The following is a 6,492-nucleotide window of genomic DNA, read 5'->3' on the forward strand; positions in this document are numbered from 1 at the left end:
TCCCATCCTCCTCAACAAGCCCCAGCAACCATTGATCTCTTCACTGACTCAAGTTTTGCCTTTTTTAGAATGTCATGGGGCACCTAGGTGACTCAGTTTAGCATCCAACTCTTGATTTTGGCTCAGATCATGATCCCTGGGTCATGGGATCAAGTTCTGCCTCAGGCTCTGCTCTGAGCGTGGAGCCTGCTTGGAATTCTCTTTCTCTCTCTCTCTCTCTCTCTCTCTCTCTCTCTCTCTCTCTCTCTTTCCACCTCTGCCCTCTCCCCCATTCGTATTCTGTCTCTAAAAGAAAAAAAAATAAAAAAGAATGTCACATAGTTGGAATCGTATAGTATGTAGACTTTTCAGATTGGCTTCTTTCAGTTATGTTTCCTCCATGTCTTTTCATGCCTTGCTAGCTCACTGCTTTTTTGAACTGAATAATTTTCCATTATCTAGATGTATCAGAGTTAATTTATCCACTTACCTACTTAAGGATAAATTGGTTGCTTCCAAGTTTGGGCAGTTATGAATAAAGCTGCTATACACATCCATGTGCAGGTTTTGTGTGGACATAAGTTTTCAAATCCTTTGGGTAAATACCAAGGAGCAGAATTGCTGGATCATCCACTAAGAGCACATTTAGTTTTCTACAAAACTCCCAAACTGTCTTCCAAAATGACTATACCATACTGCGTACCCACCAGTAATGAATGAGAATACCTGTTGCTTGACATCTTTGCCAGCATTTGGTGTTGACAGTGTTCTGAATTTTGGCCATTCTAATAGGCTTGTGGTATCATCTCATTATTGTTTCAATTTGCATTTCCCTAATGGCATATGATATGGAGCATCTTTTCATATGCTTATTTACAATCTACATATCTTCTTTGGTGAGGTATCTGTGCAGGTTTTTTTCCTAACTGGGTTGTTCATTTTCTTATTGTTGACTGTTAAGAGTTCTTTGTATATTTTGGTTAGTAATCCTTTATCAGATCAGTCTTTTGCAAATGTTTTCTACCACTCTGTGGCTTGACTTTTCATTCTGATGGTGTCTTTCAGAGAGAGAGATTTTTTATTTTAATGAAGTCCATCTTATCAATTTTTTCAATGATCATGCCTTGGTATTGTATCTAAAAGTCATTACCAAACCCAAGGTCATCTATATTTTCTCTTATGTTATCTTGTAGGAATAATTCTGTGGTTTACATTTAGGTCTATGATCCATTTTAGGTTAATTTTGGTAAAGAGTGCAAGGTCTGTGTCTACAGTAATTTTTTTTTGCATGTGGATGTCCAGTTGTTCCAGAATCACTTGTTCAGAAGACTGTTTTTGCCCCATTTTATTGCCTTTGCTCCTTTTTCAAATATCAGTTAATGATATCTATGTGAGTGTATTTCTGGGTTCTCTGTTCCGTTCGTTCCATTGATCTATTTGTCTACTCTTATCAGTACCCCACTATCTTGATTAATGTAGCTTTATAATAAATCTTGAAGCCAACCTCTGACTTTGCTCTTTTCTTTCAATATTGAGTTGGCTATCCTGGGTCTTTTTCTTCTCTATATAAACTTTAGAATCAGATTGTCAATATTCGCAAAATAATTTGCTGGGATTTTGATTGTGGCTCCATTGAATCTACAGATCAAGTTGGGAAGAACTGATTTCTGACAATATTGAGTCTTCCTGCCCATCAACATAAACTATCTACCTCTCCATTATTTCATTCTTTGACATCTTTCATCAGTCTGTTTGTTTTCCTCATATAGATCTCATACATATTTTGTTAGATTTATATCTAAGTATTTCATTTTTAAGATGCTAATATAAATGGTATTGTGTGTTTAATTTCAAATTCTTATTCATTGCTGGTATATAGGAAAGCAATTGACTTTTGTATATTAATTTTGTATCTGATAACCTTCCTAGGATCACTTATTAGTCCCAGGTTTTTTTGTTTGGTTTGGTGTGGGTCTCAGCCTATGGTTAGTAATGCTATTGGTTAGAAATGTCTGGGGGCACTCACCTGAGCCCTAGGTCTCCTTTTAGAACCAAGGTAGTGGCTGGACTGGCCCTTGTGGTTTTTATTATGATTCCAAGACACTCAACAATAATCATCTGGAAATTTGAAAGACAAGGTTATTACTCACAAGTCTTGGATAGCAAGCAGCACACCTGGGGCCATGCAGTGAGATCATGGGTAGAGAAAAAGAGTGTGGACTTAGGGTTGTCCTTTTATCAGGGTGGAGAGTGAGGGCCTAGGGTTTTACGAGTTCATTTCTTATCGATGAATTTAAAACATAGGAGTGGGAACCAATATGTGAGAAGGGAAAAACAGGAGGCCAAATGGTGAATTATTTAAGTCAACTGACAGTCTCTAATACAGGGTGAAATTGGGAGTGGGGGGGGAGGGTTGGCCTGACTCTTTGTCCTGTCCTGTGGCTCAAAATGTGTTTATTCAAGGCAGCCAGCCATCTTTGAAGTGGATGCCTTAACCATGAAAAGCTTAAGTCAGGCACTTGCATTACAATTAAAACAACAACAACTTGTCAATTCTTTTAGATTTTCTATGTAAACAATCATATCACTTTAAAACAAAGTTTTATTTCTTTCTTTTCAACAATATACTTTTTTTTTTCCTGGTCTCACTGCATTAGCTAGGACTCCCAATACAATGTTAAAAAGGAGTGGTGAGAGGGAACATCTTTGCCTTGTTCCTAATTTAGAGGGAGAGCTTTGAATTTCTCTTCACTAAGTATATGGTGTTAAGTGTAGATTGTTGCAGATTTTCTTTATCAAGTTGAGGAAGTTCCCCCTCTATTCCTCATATACTAAGAGTTCTTACCATGAATGGGTGTCAAATTTTGTCAAATACTTTTTCTGCACCTATCAATGTGATTATGTGATTTTTCTTCTTTAGCCTGTTGATGTAATGGATTACATTAATTGATTTTCAAATTTTGAACAATCCTTGCATACCTGGGATAAATCTCACTTGGTTGTGGTATGTAATTCTTTTTACACATTGTTTAATTTGATTTTTTGGTATTTTGTTGAGGATATTTGCACCTATGTTCCTGAGAGATACTGGTGTACAGTTTCCTTTTCTTGTAATGTCTTTGTCTGGTTTTGGTTTTAGGGTAATGCTGGCCTCAGAATAATTTAGGAAGCATTTCCTATGCTTGTATCTTTTGAAAGAGATAAGAGAGAATTGGTTATAATTTTGTCCTTAAATGTTTGGTAGAATTCATCGGTGAACCATCTGGGTCTGATGTTGTTTGTTTTAGAAGTTTATTAATCATTGATTCAATTTACTTAATATATCTAGGCCTTTTTGGATTGTCTATTTCTTGTGTGAGTTTTAGTAGAGGGTGCCTTTCAAGGAATTGGGTCTGTTTCATCTAGGTTATCAAATTTGTCAGCATAAAGTTGTTCATAATATTCCTTTATTATCCTTTTAATATCCACAGAATCTGTAGTGATGTCCTTCTTTCATTTCTGATATTAGTAATTTGTATCCTTTCTCTTTTTCTTAGTTAGCCTGGCTATGGGCTTATCAATTTTATTGACCTTTTCAAAGAACCACTTTTTGGTTGCATTAATTTTCTCTATTGATTTCCTATCTTCAATTTCCTTGATTTCTACTCTAATTTTTTATTATTTCCCTTCCCTTCTTAATTTGGATTTAATATAGTCTTATTTTCCTAGTTTCTTAAGATGAAAGCTTAGATGATTAATTTTAGATTTTTCTTCTTTTCTAATATATGCATTCAATTCTATAAATTTCTCTTTAAGCACTGCTTTCACTGAATCCCACAAATTCTGATAAGTTGTGTTTTCATTTTGATTAGTTCAAAACATTTTTTTTAATTTTCTTGAGATTTACTCTTTGACTCATATGTTCTTTAGAAGTATGTTATTTAATCTTCGAGTATTTTTCAGCTATCTTTCTGTTTATTTCTATTTTAATGCCACTGTGTCTGACAGCAGATATTGTATGATTTCTACTCATTTAGATTTGTTAAGTTGTATCTTATAACCCAGAATGTGGTCCACTTTGATGGATGTTCCAGGTGAACTTGAGGAGTATGTATTCTGCTGTTATTGAATGAACCATTCCACAGATGTGCTACTGTTCAGCTATGTCCTTAGTGATTCCTGCCCCCTGGATCTGTCCATTTCTGATAGAGATGCATTGAAGTCTCCAAATATAATAGTGGATTTATGTATTTTTCCTTATAGTTCTATCAGTTTTCGCCTCAGATATTTTGACTCTCTGTTGTTAGGTGCACACACATTAAGGACTGTTACATCTTCTTAAAGAATTGATCCCTTTATCATTATATAATGCCCTTCTATCCCTGATAACTTCCTTTGTTCTGAACTCTACTGTGTCATAGATCCACTCTTTAAAAAAAAAAAAAAAAAAAGTATAATAGCATGACAGGCAAGACCTCTTCTTGGTATTGTCACTTGAGTCGTGATTTGTTAAGTCCTCTAATCATGGAGAATGGCCAGGACATACGTACATCCTCATAGCACAGCACAAAGAATCAGTTTCATTTTGTAAATCATAGAGTGTTCTGCATTATAAATATGTAGGGACAGACCTGGGTCCACTGACCAACCCAGTCTATTCTTATCTAAATGGCTAGCTAGAGCAAGTATTTTGTGTTCCTTCAACCAATCCCCTATGGTACAGACCTTTAGCTCCTACTAAAGACATGCTTACCTGGGGTGAACGCTGTGCTCCATCTGGGCAATGAGACTTCTGGTTGCTTGACTATTCCTGGAACACACTATACGTCTGTGCAAGTATGGACTTTGGAGTCACAGACAACCGTGTTGTATGACCTTAGACAGCCCTCAGTTTTGTCATCTGTAAAACGTGAGAGGAGGGGAAGGGGATAAAGCAATAAATTAAAAAAAAAAAAAACTTCTTCATAGTTTCAATCCTTTCATAAGGATTAAATGAGGTATAGAAAAAAATTAAATTAAATTAAATTAATAAATAGATAAGGTATAGTATGTGAAGTACCTAATACAGCCTGGATTTAGTAAGTGCTCAGAAAATGGCAAGGAAATATCTCCTTAAAATATTCATTAATTACAAACAGGAAAAGAGTAACTTCACAGGAGAAAACCCTGAGAGACACCACCTTACCAAGTGATCAATGTTAATATCACCAATAATGAGACAATCTGACATCAAGTACCTCCTGATGTGATGGGTTTCTATTATATTCCTGCCAAAAATGCATAACTGAATCTAATTATGAAGAAACATCAGACAAATCCAAATTGAAGGACATTTTACAAAGTAACTGGCCTGTACTCTTCAAATATTTCAGTGTCATAAAAGACAAAGAAAGGCTGAAGGACTGTCCCAGATTAAAGGACTAAAAAGACATGACAATGAAATGCAATACGTGATCCTGTATTAAAGCCTGGACCAGAGAAAATAATAGCCATGAAAGACGTTACTAGGACAGTTGGTGAAGTTTGAATATGGGATGTGTATTAGACCACAGTATTATTGCAATGTTAAATTTTCTAAATTTGATCATTGTGCTGAGTTATGTAACAGTATCCTTGTTCTTAGGAAATCTGCACTGAAATATTTAGAGGTAAAGTGGCATCATGTCTGCAGCTTACTATCAAATGGTTCAGAAAAAACAATTATTTTATATAGGTAAGTAGACTTGAGAGAGAAGAGAGAGAGAGAGAGAAAGCCAGTGTGGCAAAATACTAACAATGGGAGAATCTGGGTGAAGGATATACACGAATTCTTCATGCAACTTTCTGTTCTGTGGGTTACAACTTTTCTGTATGTTTGAAACTATTTCAAAATAAAAAGGTTTTAAATGGCAAGGAAGATTACTTTTAATTGGTAGTTGGAAAAATAAATCAAGTATACTACCACTCTCTCAAAAAAGAAGAAAGCCTTTGGTAAGGGCTTTCTAACCTCAGTGTACTCTTACTCACAGAAACAGTATCTGAGCAATCCAAACCAAAGCAGTGCTCTGAGATTTGTGCTGTTGAAACACTTCTCTGAGGCCAGAGGCCCTCCAGGTACACACACACCTGGGGAGCTGGAAACACACCCCAAACCAGATTTGGAATCAGCATGTCCAAAGCGGGTCCCCCCCCACCACATCTATACACCCAACTGCTTCCTATAAATACAAGGAAAACAACATAGAGATGCAAACTCCTTCACAGCAAGCACCCAAGAGTAATGGTGGTTTTATTTATTTCCCTTTGGTCTATCAGCATGTGCAGAACCAGAGTTCTATACTGTCTGTCTGACCCTAGGAGACTCACAGCGGGACCTCAACAGGTAACATGAAGAGTTATTCTTTTTTTGAGTACCATATATACACTAGGCAGTTTATGTTTTACCTAATTAAACAAATCATAACAATCCTTCAAATCAGGTATTATTATTCCCACTTTATAAACAATGAAACTGAGGTTCAAAAGAATAAGTGATATATGCCCCAGGGCACATGC

This window comes from Lynx canadensis, chromosome B3 (genome assembly GCF_007474595.2).
Source record: "Lynx canadensis isolate LIC74 chromosome B3, mLynCan4.pri.v2, whole genome shotgun sequence".
NCBI classification, from domain to species: domain Eukaryota; kingdom Metazoa; phylum Chordata; class Mammalia; order Carnivora; family Felidae; genus Lynx; species Lynx canadensis.